The 15527-nt window shown below is 48.0% G+C and overlaps 1 long non-coding RNA gene across 1 annotated transcript; it reads left to right on the forward strand.

Annotated features, from left to right (window-relative positions):
• The first annotated feature begins 4442 nt into the window (after window positions 1-4442).
• LOC144134908 (uncharacterized) lies at window positions 4443-13637 on the forward strand. The gene is made up of 3 exons (XR_013315295.1): window positions 4443-4671; window positions 4955-5163; window positions 13561-13637. It is a non-coding gene; the product is annotated as an uncharacterized LOC144134908 (long non-coding RNA).
• Window positions 13638-15527: the final 1890 nt, after the last annotated feature.

Here is a 15527-nt window from a genome sequence, read left to right on the forward strand (position 1 = left end):
GACGAGGGCGCGTTGCAGGTTCATGTCCCGGGAGGTGAGCCAGATGGGCCACGGTGGGGGCAGGGGGAAATAGGCGCGGGGCTGGAAGGCCGAGTGGCACTGCGTAAGGCAGTGTTAAGGCATGCGTAAGGCAGTGTGTGGACAATTGGAGCAGTGAGGTGTGAACGCGTACCCATACAAAAAAAGTTGGCCGTTTAAGGAGATAAAATTGTATTCGGCGAAGCGTGAGAGCTTCAGCGGAGTCTAATTTTTGCTGCGTGCAGTATTGCAGTATTCGTGGACAGTGAGTTTGTAAGTTCTGACTGCGTGCACCGTCGGTGGGATTCCCCACGCGATGGTGCTTAGCTGCCGCCCTCACAGCATTTAGCCCACGACCGGTGACCCTTCGGTGGATCCCTGGTCACATGGGGATTCCCGGCAATGAGTTGGCTCATCAGCTTGCCTGCGATAATATACACCGGAAATTTGATGAGAAATTCTGGATACCGGTTTACTGTACAATGTCAGTGCACTTTAAAGAACCCCAGGTTTTCGAAATTTCCGGAGCCCTTCACTACGGCGTCCCTTATAGCCTGAGTCGCTTTGGGTAATGATACAATTTTATTTTGTGCCACTGTAAAGCGGTTTTTTGACGCCACGAGCGCCACCGGGCTGGAGACGCTGTGCGAACGTCGCCGGAACAGTAAATGTGGAGCGAATGGGGCCGCAATGGAAGATGTTGTGCAGGTACACTTCCGCCTAATGACTTCACGGTAGCACAATAATTAGCTTGGCACCAGTTTACCCTCTTCTTTGGGCTCTCCGCAGTGAACCCTGGCGAGTCCCCCGTCGTGGGTATGTGCCATGTCACGAAGGCGACAATAACAGCACGGTATCAGTACTAACGCCTCTTATCTAGGTGGTGTTGCCATGATCCGAACGTAGTAGGTCGTTGGGGAAAAGGCGAAGCGGGAGCCATAATTCTGGATGAGGTTGGTTCAGAACGCTGGCCGCACACGCGCTGCACAGCAAGAGATAGTCTCCTATAAGCAAGATCACAGATCTCATTCTCCAAACTTGCTATTTTCATCCGACATTTAGGCATACCGGCGTTGGCGCAAACCTTGAGCACTGCATGCTGCTGATGCTGTCACAGTAATTCGTATTAGAGATGGTCATCATTCTTTGAACTCGGCCGAGCTGTTTGCGTGTTCCGAAAAAAAAACACGCTTTCTGGTTTGTTGTATGCATGCCCAGCGTTCTCGGGCAAAAATTTTGAAAATATGAAAATTGTGAGACGCTGTTATACAAGTACTGAAGGTAATGGTTCATTATTATATGTAGCAAAATCTTGCTTTTACAATGTTTCCATCGACCGCATCGAACAGTTCAAACTTGCGTTAAAAACCAACCGGGAACGCTTTTGACAATAGCAAAAACGTCAATAGAAAAAAAATACAGGACTGTCGTTGGGTGACCTGCAGATAACTAACCTTCTTTTTATGGAGGAAAAACGCTAAGGCGCCCGTGTGCTGTGCGATGTCAGTGCACGTTAAAGATCCCCAGGTGGTCGAAATTATGCCGGAGCCCTCCACTACGGCACCTATTCTTCCTTTCTTCTTTCACTCCCTTCTTTATCCCTTCCCTAACGGCGCGGTTCAGGTGTCCAAAGATATATGAGACAGATACTGCGCCATTTCCTTTCCCCCAAAAAAAACCAATTATAGTGAACCTTCCATTATATGAAAAAATTGCGTTCATGAAAAGTTTTTCGCTCAAAAATGCTTTTCTCGAGAATTGCTGAGTATGTGGGGGTTTAACATACGTCCGAAAGCGACCCAGGCTAGGGAACGCCGTAGTGGAGGGCTCCGGCACCTGGGGTTCTTTTACGTGGACTGACATCGCACAGTATAGGGGCCTCTTCTACTGCGCGGCCGGGATCGAACCCGCGCCTTTCGTGTCAGCAGCCGAACGCCATTAGCACTGAGCCACCGCGGCGGGAATGCTTTGCGATGGTGTGTGACCAATCGGAGTCCCTGATATGTGTGTTTGTCTCGCTGCTTTGATTCGTAGGACAGATGTGCTGCGACTATGGATACAGAGGAATCTACTCGCCGGAAGAGAATTAAAGACGACAAATACAAAGGAGCGTCCTTTTGCCAGCCGTTCTGCGCGCCACTACATTCTCGTTTGACGCGTATATCTTGTGAAATGTTAATTTTTTCGAAGTATTCCAGATTGAGTAGCCTCTATAATTTGTTGCCCCCGGGGTGGCTCAGTGGTTATGGTACGCAGCTGCTGGCCCGAAAGATGCGGGTTCGATTCCGGCCGCGGCGGTAGAATTTCGATGGAGGCGAAATTCTGCCGTGTACTGTGCGATGTCAGTGCACGTTAGAGAAGTAGTAGTAAGTTCCTTATTATTAAAGTAATAGTACAAAGGAAGGAAAAGATTTTTGCTAGCCCCGGCATCTGCCATCCATACTGGAGCACCTTAGCGGGGGCAGCGGAAATAAAGAGCAGCAGGCAGAACAGAGAAATGAATTGAAAGAGGTGAGGAGACAGGAAGAAAGGATAGGGCGTTAGAGATCCCCAGGTTCGAAATTTCCGGAGCCTTCAACTACGGCGTCCCTCTAGACTGAGTCGCTTTAGGACGTTAAACACCAACCAATAAACCGTCATTTGTCTCTTGCTTTAAATGAGCAACATGCAAAAAAATAATTATGACCTACTTTGCCTATCGTCTAAGTTGAATGGCAGTAAAGATGGTTAAGCAATTAGGAAATATCAGCGGAAATTACCATGCGTTCGGTGATCGTCCGAACGCAAGAGGCATCGTGCGTGCTCGGAAAACATGTCACAGCAACAGCGCAATTGATGTTGCTTGAACACGACATCAGAGATTCTCTGATTCTTTCAACACTGGCATCCTAGCGTTATTCAAGAGTACAGTGCAATCAGAGAGACTCATGCTCGAAAATCATATGGCGCAAAGTAATGCCAAGTCGACGCTGAATCAAGCTCTGCAACATTCATTGTCGCGTGCGGGCGATGGATGGTGATATTCGCGTGAGCCGTAGGTTCATAATTTCTAGCTGCATCGTCATTGCGCATAGTGATTCAATTTTATTTTGTGCCACTTTAAAGCGGCTTGTTTGATGCCACGGGTGCCGTCGGGCTGCACCCCGATTTGTGCGAACGCCGCAGGTGCAATAAATCTAGCGCGGACGGGGCCGCATTGGAAGGCGACGTGTAGGTACACCTCCACCTCATAACGACGTCTTGGTAGCTGTACCAAGGCCTTGTAACTAGCAGGTGCTGCTATGATCCTAGCGTAGTAGGTGAAGGTGGAGGGGGAGCCATAATTCTATATCACGTTGGCTCAGAACGCTGGCCGCAGATGCGCTGCACAGCAAGACATAGCAAGATCACAGATCTCATGTTCCAAACTTGCTACATTCGTACGAAATTGAGGCATACCGATGTAGACGCAAACATTGAGCACTGCTGGCTGCTGAGGCTGTCACCGTAATTCGTGTTAGAATTTGTAATCATTCTTTGAACTCTGCCGTGTTCTTTGCGTCTCCCGAAAAAAAACGCGCTTTGAGATGGTGCGTGACCAATGAGAGTTTCCTAGATGTCTGAAGGTCTCACTGCTTTGAGTCGTACGAGAGATGAGCTGCTACGATCGATTTGGAGCAAACACACTCGAAGGAAAAGTATGAACGACACACAAAAGAGCGTCCTTCGGCCAGCTGTTTTACGCACCGCTACATTTTTGTTTGACGTTAACGTCCGCGGTGGAGATTCGAGCCATGTATTGCAAAAAAACAAACAAAACAATTCAACTTGCTCTCCGTCCACTTGTGGTTTTTGTGCCTGTTGACACTGGCCAAAATTTCCGAAGGACGCTTTTCACACTTTAAGAAAGAAAATAAAGAGATATTGGGTGCATCATATCCAAGACCTCTAGGACTTGCTGTACAGGCACTTGAGCCAGCCAAAGGAAGCCTGGCACAACAGTCTCTGTTCTGCGTTAGGAGGAAATTGCTGTGTTGTGCTGAAAAAAATTATTGGTGATCAGAAAATGAAAGACAGGGTAACTGTCTCGCGTCTCAGTGGCCACCTCATCAACGCCACGAAGGAAGGGAAGTGAATATGGGAGTCATTGAGAGAAAGAGGTGCCGTAGTCTAGATTGGGCTCCGGAATAATTTCGACCACCTGGAGATCGTTAACGTGCATTTACATCACACAGCACAGCGGCGCCTTTTGCGTTGCACCTCAATCGAAACGCGGCCACCGCGTTCGCTGCGTCGGGTACGGGGCACGCAACACGGAGCCCTGCATTGGCTCGTGCCCTCTAGATGGCGACAGCCGGCGATCACGTGATGGCCAGACTAGCGATCACGTGCACAGAGGTTATAAAAGGGAAGCGAGCAGGATGAGTGTGCTGACGTGTGCAAGGAAGAGTGAGCTGCACCGCAACTGTCGCTGCGCCTCGCAGTAGCAGCCATTATTCGCGAAGCGTTCGAAGAGTCTCGGAAGCCTTCGCCCCTGGGTAGAGCAGATTGGACTCAGCAGCGGACGGTGTTTTTCGGCGGCTACACGAGGTCCCTTCGGCATCAACCCATGCATCCTTCTCAAGATGTTCGAGATAGCGGGCGCCGTCGTCCACTACGAGGAGACCACGTCCGGTAAGCGTTCCAAGAGGTCTACGCTAAGTTTGCCATTGTCCAGCGCTCAATGGCATTGACGAGATTTCGGGACTTGGTCTTGGGCGACCGACTACTGCAACTTTCTGCAGTATTCGCATCAGGAAGAGAGAAAGCGGTCTGCGTGTGCGTAGAACGCCATTCGGCTGCCATCTCGTCGCTGCTGTCGGGACGCTGGTGGGAGCGGTAGTATGAAATGAAGCCTTCACGAGCGCCTTGGACGCATCTTTCCGCTATTTTGACTGGTCTGCTCTTGTGATTTCAGTGTCACCGAATCCATCCAGTCTTCTGTCCTCAACCAGCGCAAGCGATATTTGTCGATCGCCGCTGGCAGACGCCACGTCATCACCCTCTGGAATGAAGCGGAGCTTTGGCGTCCCTCGTCTCCGCAAGCCTCCTGAAGGAACAAGAGCGTCTTGGACTTCCCTCACCGTAGGATCCGAGATTCCTGGCGGATTTTGCTCGCGTTCCATGGTGAGTCTACAGACTGCAGACGTTTTCGAACTTGCATTTAGAAGCGCCTCCGAGACGATCGCGTTCGCACTGTTTCGTCTTGGTATTTTAAGGAAGGTTAAGAATGCTATCTCTTCTCCTGAGCAGTATTCTTGCACCGATGCCGCACTGTTTTGAAGTTGTTTTTATCTTGCGCGCCTTCTTGATTTATGCTCTTTTTGGAGTCTTCTTAGACTTAGCTACTGGAGCCAAATTAGCGAGCGCCTCCGCGTCTGGGCCACGCCGGGCAGAGAGGGTTACGGAACGCTGTGAATGGGAAATGCTGAGTTGCGTTTGTTCATTCAGTCTCTGGTTTGGTCGCTGACTGCTATTTATTCAAGTTAGTGTTGCACCGCCTGGGTAGACCTGTAACAATACCGATGGCGATGAAGCGTTGACCCGCCTTAGTGGCTCAGCGGTTAGAGCGGTCAGTGACTGGGTTGAAGGTCCCGGCTTCTATCTCGGCTCTGGCGACCGCGTTTTGAAGGCGAAATGCAAAATTCGTCTGTCTCTGGCCTAGCCCCCTTGGACTACGGCGTCCGTCGTACCCCATGTGATTTGCTCAATGGCGTCTTACGTCCCAAAGACTTAGGCAATGAAGGACGCCGTAATGGAGGGCGCCGGATGATTTCGACTACCTGGGGTTCGTTAACGTGCACTGACATCGCACAGTACACAGGTCTCTAGTATTTCCCATACATTGAAATGCGACCGGGATCGTACCCGCGTATTTCGGGTCAGCAGCCGAGCACTATAACCACTGACTCACGTGGGTCGGTTCGGGGCGTTAAAAAAAGTGCAGACTGCTCATTGCTTGTTATTTCCTTCAGCACTGCAGAACAATGTGGCAGACGCGCGGCACTGCAGCAATGGGCCGCAGCGTTCACTTGGTGACTAACCTGTCGTTAGCTACCATTAATTTAACGACAACCTGCCAGGGTGGCAGGTAGGCGCGCTGCCTATCCAGAGTGTGACACGCACTCAATGTTGACGCCAAGCCGCGTCTACTTGCCCCGATACACCACAACTTTGGCTGTCTAACCAGGTTGAGCCGTAAGTAATTATTGGTTGCTGAGGAAAGGAAATGGCGCAGTATCTGTCTCATAAATCGTTGGACACCTGAACCGCGCCGTAAGGGAAGGGATAAAGGAGGGAGGGAAAGAAGAATTAAGGAAAGAGGTGCCGTAGTGGAGGGCTCCGGAATTATTTTGACCGCCTGGGGATCATCAACGTGCACTGACATCGCACAGCACACGGGCGCCTTAGCGTTTTGCCTGCCTAAAAAGGCAGCCGCCGCGGTCGGGTTCGAACCCGGGAACTCCGGATCAGTAGCCGAGCGTGCTAACCACTGAGCCACCACGGCTGGTCAGTAATCAAACCGCAGCAAATATTTTTCGCATGGAGCGGTTGAGGTGCCCACCTCCAAAGTTGAGTTATGCGCCTTTCCCGCCGTCAAATCGAGTGGAGTGTCTAGACCAACACAAGCAACGGGGCCAAAACTGCAAATAAGGCGTGGCTGGTAAGTAGACGAATTGGCTTCAAGCAACCTTGCTCTGGGCTGTGCCGGGAAGGACTGAAAGGGGAAATCGAAAATGTAGAACGCTCTGAATCAGGCATGCGTCTCTGGTCGTGCCAGCGCTTTCAAGTCCCGCCCGACACACCACCCTCAGGCAACTTATTGCAGGCCACGCCGCGGCAGCCGCGTTTCACCCTTCGCGCTTTTTAAGGCGACAGCATTACTAGCCCCATTACGACAAAAGCCGACGGCGTGTCTTATGTGTGGGGCAGCGTATTTGTGTGTACTCGCACACGGTACAGAAAATTCCGAGTGATGGCAAGAAAGAGGGTGACATCAAGCGGCCGTAGGACAAACGCAGCCGCGTGCCGCAATTTTAGACGATCATATCAGTCTTACATAACCGCTACCGGCTGACCTCAGTGCTGTGCCAGTATTGCCGACTACATTCGTTCCAAAAATGTGAGGAATCGTTCGTTTTGCAGTGTTCCAGTGGTGTCCTGCTATTTCTCTTGGCTTATAGCTTACATGTTCTAGTCAAGTTGAAGGCTAGCTTGCGAGAATGATTCGAACCTGTCCTAAAAGGCTCGGTTGAGGTGCCTAGCGAGATGCGAGAGTTAATGCGCCGTTTCCTTTCCTCAACACTAATTTCGATATTAAAATTGTGACTCGGCCGTTTATATTGCAGCGTGGCGGGTGGTGTAATACGGTTTCTTGTTCCATATTGCATAGGCCTCTCAGGTTGGAGGCTAGTCCGCGACAGGTGTTCGAACCACTCTGACCTTTGTGGATTGAGTGTTTGGAGGCGCGTCTCCTGTTCATTGCTCAGTGCGCAACCTGTGTCGAGGTCGAACGCTCACGACTCCCTATTGCTTTACCTCTTCAGCCGTGTTTGAGGTGTCCACCGAGAGGCGAGAGAGTTAGTGCGCAATTTCCTTTCCTCAACACTAATTTTGGTATTAAAATTGCGGGTAAGCCGTTCATGTAACAGCGTTGCCGGTGTTGTAATACGGATTCTCGTGATGCTTATGTTGGAGGCTTGCTCGCGACAGGAAGAAGGCAGAATAGGCACGTGAGCATAGAGACGCCCAACCGGACAGTGGCCTGTGAAACGTGAAGACGGGCCCGCAGCTTCAGACCTCCAGGCCGTTAATGCCAGCCAGCTTTTAAATGATTCCTGGGCTAGGCCGGTAAGCTTGTCCACTATTTTCTTTATTTGGTATATTTTCTTCCATAACTTTAAATCGGCCTTGTCTACTGGCAGAGGTGAGTGGTAGTGGGGTCGTTGCGTCAATTAATCGAAACACGAAAAGAAAAAGAAGCAAAATAGAGTGCAAAAGAAGCTAAAATTGGTGTATTACTATGCCACTCTGTTTTTACTAACATTTTCGGGTGTTAATGTTCACATTTAAAGAGACTAAAATATGCGTTTGCATTTTGGCGTTTATCTAGCACTTGTGGCACGCAGGAGGACCTAATGCCAGAGCGGGCCTGCGACACGTCCCCGAAACATTCCTATGTATGTTAGAGCGCTAGATCACAAGGCGAACAATTTCGGGCTAGATATATTGGTAGCTGTCAGCATAAAGGATTTGATGAAAATTGTTTTGTGGAAAGAAAATGGCGCAGTAACTCTCTCGCATCTTGAACACCTCAAGAGCGCCATAAGAGAAGTGATAAAGGAGGGACTGAAAGAAGGAAGGAAGAAAGAGGTGCTAATAATTTCGACCACCTGGGGACACTGACATAGCACAGTGCACAGGCGTCTATTGCGTTTCACCTCCGTTGAAACGCGGCCGCCGCGGTCGGGTTCCACCTGGCTCACTAGCCGAACCCCTTCCAATCACAGGAGCCACCAGGTCGGGCATGAAGCAGTGCAAGACAGAATAGCGAAATTAGAGCCGTAGTGGTGGATGAATTTCGACTACCTGACTTAATTTAACATGCACTTACATCGTAATGCACGTGAGCCTCTTTAGAGCGCTAGCTATTCCTGGCGCGCTACTTGGTTTCACTACGCCCGCGAACACGTGACCACGAGTGCAGCTGTGCGCACAAGAACAAAGAGAACAGCCGGGGAGGAGGAAATTCGCACATGATATCCTGCGCAACAGGATGATACGTCACTATACCTCGCAACGAAGTCCATGTGTCACGGCTAAACAGTCGTATACGGCCCCTGAGGTGAGAGGATGGCCAGCTGCGCGGCTGGCCGACGCGTTAGGTCAGGCGAGCCTGGTGGCGATACCATATGTGCCGCCGTGGGGAGTTCAGTCGAGGCGAGAACGCTGTTATTGAATAGAAAGAACGGCGTCGTGCAGACAACTTTTCCAGGGACGCGACAGTCAAGCGATACGCAACAGTTTAGAAACGCGCTGCGTTTGGTTCCCAGAAAAGAGAATAGATTGCCAGGTCGTCCGTCGCCGCATTCTTACCTTGCGGCGTTACCGTAGTGCACGCGCATTGCTCGTCACGCGCCGCGCTTTGTATTCGATTAAACAGTCTTTGTTGACAAGCTACGCAGTAATTAAGTGGGACCGCATCCAACCCTTTCGATTGACTCTGCTCTTCGTATTGTGATTTCTACGTTTATGAGTTTCACACCGCGAGTTTCAACCATCAAGGAATCAAGCTACGTTCCGCAACCCGCGCCAAATCTTAACGAAGACATATCAGCCGGCTGAACGTTATCTCGCGAATGCGCGTAAACCAGTTATGCTAATTTAGCTACATATGTTATCTTTGTGCTTCAGCTTAGTCATGAGTGCCTAACTTCGATGCGATCAGCAAAGCGTAAACATTTGGTCTGCTTCATTTACGAGTTTCTTCAATGCTGCCCTATTGTCCACATGTTGTATAGGCATTCCAAAAGAGTTGAAACACAAGAACTCTGCTTATAGTCTTCAAGAAACTGTGTCGAACTTAAGACGCAATACAACAATAAAATATAACTCTCTTGGTATAGTAATTAGACCCTAATTAGCCGAGAGTTAGTATAGTTTCGTTTTGAACGCATTTTTGGACTAATGCGTGGTCTATGCAGGCAGCATCAGCGTTTTGGATGCGGGGACCTCCTTAGGAGCGACGGCATCTCGTCCGCTGTGACGTCTTGAGCCGCTCAAACTCCTATGTGCATGCTGCTGGCACATGCTGCTACTAGAGGGGGGGGGGGAGGTAAAAAAAATGGCCAGAAATAGTTGGCGTCCATGGTGAAGTTCAGCTCATTGGCGAAAAACACAACCCTGTGAAAGTCGAACAAAGGCGTAGAGACCTCAAGACTGGAGAAGTAGTGCGAACATGTTCAACAACTGGCGAACAGGTGCGAACAAGTTCACGAAGTGGTTAGAAGAAACTCTGAGGAGATCCATGCAGGTGAATGCGACAGATACGTCCCATTTTCTTTAGCCCGATTTGGTGTCAACGGTACAAATATGTCCCACTTTTTCCGACTTGACTGTTTGTACGGAAATTGTGAAATTCGGTGAGAGCAGTTTCTGTGCAGCTCATCTGCTCGTGCAACATAAAATGTTTCATCAGTTTTGTAAAAAAATATTGATGCCCCACAAAGGGTTAAGAAGAACTGTGTTCTAGATGCAAAAGTCTCTCCAGTGGTCCAGAATATTGTTTTTGATATTGATTCTGGCAATAGTTCTTACTGCGAAGCTGTATGCCTCTCCCATCCAAGGAACTTTTCGTGTCGTTATCGCAAGCAAAAAATGTCTGGCTAAAAGTTGAATGCAGAGACATGTCTCCTTTGATAATAGCCATACAGAGAACAGCTCAGTACTCGTTCTCAATAAGGAAAATCCCAAAGCAATCTTCAAAATCACATGATGGATGATAAGGTGCGTGTGAACAGTGGGAAGACCGTCTGACGCGTTCCGGCAAACATTAGATTTGCAGAGCTGATTCGAACGTAACCTACAAATAAACCTGGTAATCCTACAAACAAGACTGCTTTTGCTAAATCCCTTTAACCTGGTATTGCAACTCGCTGCTCGCTTTGATGGTGTTCACGGCTAAATGACGCTGGATGGAGCGTTTTTGATCCCCATTGCCGAACCAAAGACTGTTAGAGTAATGAAATAGATGGCTGTGTCGTTCTCGCCCATGAAAATTCAAATTGTGATACCCTTATAACGTCCTCCAAATAACCGGGTCTTTGCGGTATTCACAAACCGAATTTACGAATTTTTAAGCTTAACTTCTCTGCTTTCTTTTTTTAAGCTTGACAACATGTGGCTGAAGGGTTGTTTCCAGGAATTTTATTTCCCAGTTATATGTGTCGCCGAAGGAGTATAATATTTAATAAAGCGTAGTACAATTACGCGGTTTATTGCTGAGAGGTTTAAAATATGAATACCTCATACATCATGCTCTAGCACATTATCGCGCCTGAAAATCCATTAACATATATGACTTGTCTCGTCTGCTCCCGTTTCGCCTCCGAACCATGTCACTGTTTTTCTGTCCTCCAGTCTTGGTATGACCCGTTCGCTCAAACTCTTCAAGCGCTAGTGACGATTGTTTCCTCACTTATTCTAAGCGTGACGCGCATTCACGCATAAAAATGGCGCTTCCTAAGAATGAGTGAGCGGCGCGTTGCTTTGCGCATGCCAAGCGTGATTGATGGCAATTCTTTTGCGCTCTTGTTTTAGGCGTGCTGCACTTTCACACTTAGATATCTTGCTTTCACCCACACTTCTTCACGCTTTGCAGGCGAGATCGCATGGCCTGCCTCAAGCTTGGCGTACTTGACAGCCTTTAGCTCCCCCCCCCCCGCTCCGACCCTAATACCAATTCCAGATTATTTCGTCCAGGCGTCCTAAATTGGCGTCGCTGTTGACGACTCCAAGAACGAGCGTTGGGATCTCGCTCAAGGCGGGCAGAACATTGTGACACATTTTGCGTAGTTGCGTAGTGTGAATTAGAATAGAATCAGAATTGGAGTACACTGTGGAGTGACAGTGAACTCAGTATTGGAACAGAATCATAATTGGAATAAATACGTAAATAATGCAATTTCTCTGCATCAGTCTACTTTATCGCCCCAATTTTTTTTAAATGCAGAAATGAATTCTGTTGCTTGCGCCCCGGTTTTCCCGGCGATACATCTTTCAGCTTCCAATTGCTTTCAATAAGCGTTTGCATCCTCGCAACAGACCTGACTGATATGACTATCACAGTGCAAATTCTACTCTATGACAAGTACTGCTGCCCCTACATCTTTAAAACCACACGCTTTTCACGTGATCGTCTAGGAATGGTGATAGGTTGTCGACTACATCCACCTGAGGTCCGGGACTGGAAGTATTAGTATAAAAAGACAGTAGCCTTACTAGAATACAGAAGCTTGACTTATGACGCGATGGAATGTTTTTCTACAACAGTTGAACCCAGCGTTCCTCTGGTGTATGAGCAACGTAAGAAACAGAAGCTGTATGCTAAGACATAATGCCTCCTGTGAACACTACCGTTGTTGAGGTGTTGGGATTGTTTTTTCCGCAACTGGCCAGTTCACGATTGCCCCCGTCGACTCCCTCAGGAGGGTTTTACTCCAGTCGACGTTAGAGACTATATCAGATAGCCCAAGTAATAAACTTAAACATTTGCTTACAACTGCACCAACCCACTCTTCCGGGCCTATGGCATTTAAAAAGGTGCGAAATTTTCCACAGTGTTAATGTTAAGCACGATAGTCTCGAGTATGCTTCGATATTCTCTGAAAAATTCACGAGGTGAACGTATAGTGAAGTAGTAATGCCTGATATTCTCCAGCAGCATAGGTCATTTGGATGTGGCAACCCGCCCCAAGCCTTGATTAGCCGGCTTCCTCCAAGGAGCCGCACTCTTCATTGTTAATTGATTAGAGTACAGGTAAAAACGTTGGACTCATATGCTGCGCTTATGAGTTCACACGATAGCTTACACCGTTTGGGGCGTCAATTTATTAGATTATAAGATTATTTTATTAGAGCTACGATATACACAGACACTTCGCATGACCAAATATTGGCTGGAACTGTTTTTCAATTTTTTCATTTATTTCCCCAATTACACGTTCTAAATGTTCTTATTTCACATCACTATGCATTGGCGTTTGATTATAAGCATTTGGACGCCTTTTGAATGATTATTAAATTTGGTTTCATGAAAGGAAGCGGTGCAGTAACTGTCTCGCCTATCTTAAGGGAAGGGATAAAGGAGAGACTGAGAGAAAAAAGGGTGCGGTAATGGAGGGGTCGACAATAATTTCGACCACCTGGAGATCCCTAACGTGCACAGACATCGCCCAGCACATGTGCGCCCTTTGCGTTTCGCCTCCACTGAAATGTGGCCGCCGTGGTCGAGTTCGAACCCAGGAACTCCGGATCAGCGCCCTAACCACTGAGCCACCACGGCGGGACCCATTGAACCCCCCTTTTTCCAGTTTTTTCTTCATTTCTTTAATAATCAATTAATTACTTTACACCAATCAATCATCAATCACTAGAACCAACAATTAACATGCAACAATTTTTACTGAGCTTTCGATTATTTCCGACACGCGCTGCCCACTGCTACTACGCCGATGGCTTTTCGACCGAACGAACTGTGTACGCTATCGGGTAATAGAAGAGTAGCCGTGAATTCACGCGGCGATGCGCAATCCCCGAAATGCGACACTACAGGAACAATAAAACTCTGTGAATTAAGCCCACACTTCCTTTCGGACCAAATAAAACTGCAACATCTTCCCTTTTTGGGTACAATGCTTGAAGGAAGAAATAATGAAGTCGAGAATTACTTACTATGCGGTCGTTGAGAGATATTCGGTGGTCCCTTCGCACAAGATTCTTATACTGTTTCTTTTTCTCTTGCAGCACCGGCTATTTTGATGCGGCATCACGGAACACTGATGCTTTGGTCGGCTTCTTCGTCCTGAACTAGGGGTGCTCACCTGAGCCCCTCCTGAAGTTGCGGTCGAGTAAGTGTCCATACATCAATGTGATTTATACAGGCAGAATCCTTTATTACCTTTGCTAAATTCCTTCCCTAATGGTCGCGAAAACAGCGAAGATTTTCAGTCAGCTTATGCTCTGCAGACTTGTTCTTTTTGGACACTAAGGACATAATCAGAGAGCATTGCTAAACTTGAAAAGTGCTGGTCGTTTAGCATTGCTAAGCGCGAAATATTCCGCGAAAGCTGCATTCCCAGCCGGGCACCACTGCCTGAGGGCGCGACTGAGCTGTTCAATGATCCAGGCAGCCAGTTATGTAGTACCTCTCATTTCCTAGCGTCCCTCATAGCCTGAGTCGCTTTGGGACGTTCAACACTAAACAAACATTCCTTTCCTCAAAATTCATCGGCATCTATAACGTTGCCTATGCGGCAATGAACACATTGAATGCCGGCGGCATATTCCATACTTCTTAGCTGAAAGACCCTCACAGTATGCGCAGTTTATCTCGAATAACATCTAAAACTCACTCTTTAGACCATATCTGATAACAGGAGATTTCATTGTGCACTCTCGTCAATAAGGAAGCCGAAGACAGTAGAGGCCGAGTGATGAAATATTTTACTTTATTCAATAACACCTGCCTCCTCTATACGTGTAAACATTGATACTGTTCTCCACGTTCATGCATAATGAGTTGCCCGGTGTAAGTTTTTGGTCACAGAGTCTTTATTCCTCTTTATCATCGAGCGCTTTTATCACAGTGTGTGTTTATCGATCAAGCATCAATCGTTCACTGAGCAAATCTGCTGCCCATAGGAGACCTCAGCTGGGTGACCGTTAAAACGGAAGGTCACCCTAATTGGCACTGGAGAACACCGCTATTCTCAAAAGGATGCCCTGCGTCAAAGGCCACCTGTGGGGAAAAGAAATAGCAGACAAAGTTGCTACCTGCAGTGCAGAGAGGGGGAGAGCTCTTTAATGAAGAAAAGATTTTAGCCGGCGTTTGAGAATCGCTGACAATCTGCTATCTTTCTTACGCTTGGAAAGAAGAAATCACTGCTGTGGCCCGCACCAGGCAGTGCTGATGCTGCCGGCAATGCAGAGCTTCTATCTGCAATACTTGGGAACACTGTGCAGCACTTTTAATAAGCATTCAATGATTTCTATACATTTGTCGTCTCACATTGCATGAATTTTTTTTAATTTTTTTGCCTTCAAACATTAAAAGTGCTGCCTCTCAAAACATTGCTCTGACTTTGGCAGGCCACTTAAGGCGTCGTAGTATTTGTATCCGACGGCGTCACTCCTATTGTTTCATGCCTCGGCTGACAAACTGTCCATTATCCTGGGGCTGGTGCAAATTCTGTGCGGTTAACACGAAATCACAAATGCAATGTCGGAGTGCCCACGAGACTGTCCGCAATCCGCCAGCCTCTAGCGTGTCGTCTTGAAGGGCTTGAGCCATACGTGTCACGTGGAGTCGAGGTGTGAGTTCCATCTGTGGCCGTGTAAGTGTATTAAGGTTGACGTGCTCTTTCTAAAGGGTGCGCTATATGCGTAAACCTTGTGTTGTTTCTTCGCGTTTCCCGACGCGCGGTCTGATGTTCTGCGCATGCAAAATATCGAAATTTAGTGCCAAACTTCCGGCTCAGCCTCCGGGCTGATCTCAACACTTTTTCAACGGCGGATTTTGCGTCCAAACATCTTATAATCCAACCTAAGTGGTAATTCACATGCCAAGGGCGATATTTAATAATTTTTGAGCAGGTAATTAATTGTTAAATAGGATAAAAAAGAGAGTGCGAGATTTGCCTTCGGGTGACAGGTTTAAACGATTATTTTGGCTCAATACCCTTTGAAGGCAATCTGAATGAGAACATGCACCG

The sequence above is a fragment of the Amblyomma americanum genome, chromosome 5 (genome assembly GCF_052857255.1).
Source record: "Amblyomma americanum isolate KBUSLIRL-KWMA chromosome 5, ASM5285725v1, whole genome shotgun sequence".
NCBI lineage: Eukaryota > Metazoa > Arthropoda > Arachnida > Ixodida > Ixodidae > Amblyomma > Amblyomma americanum.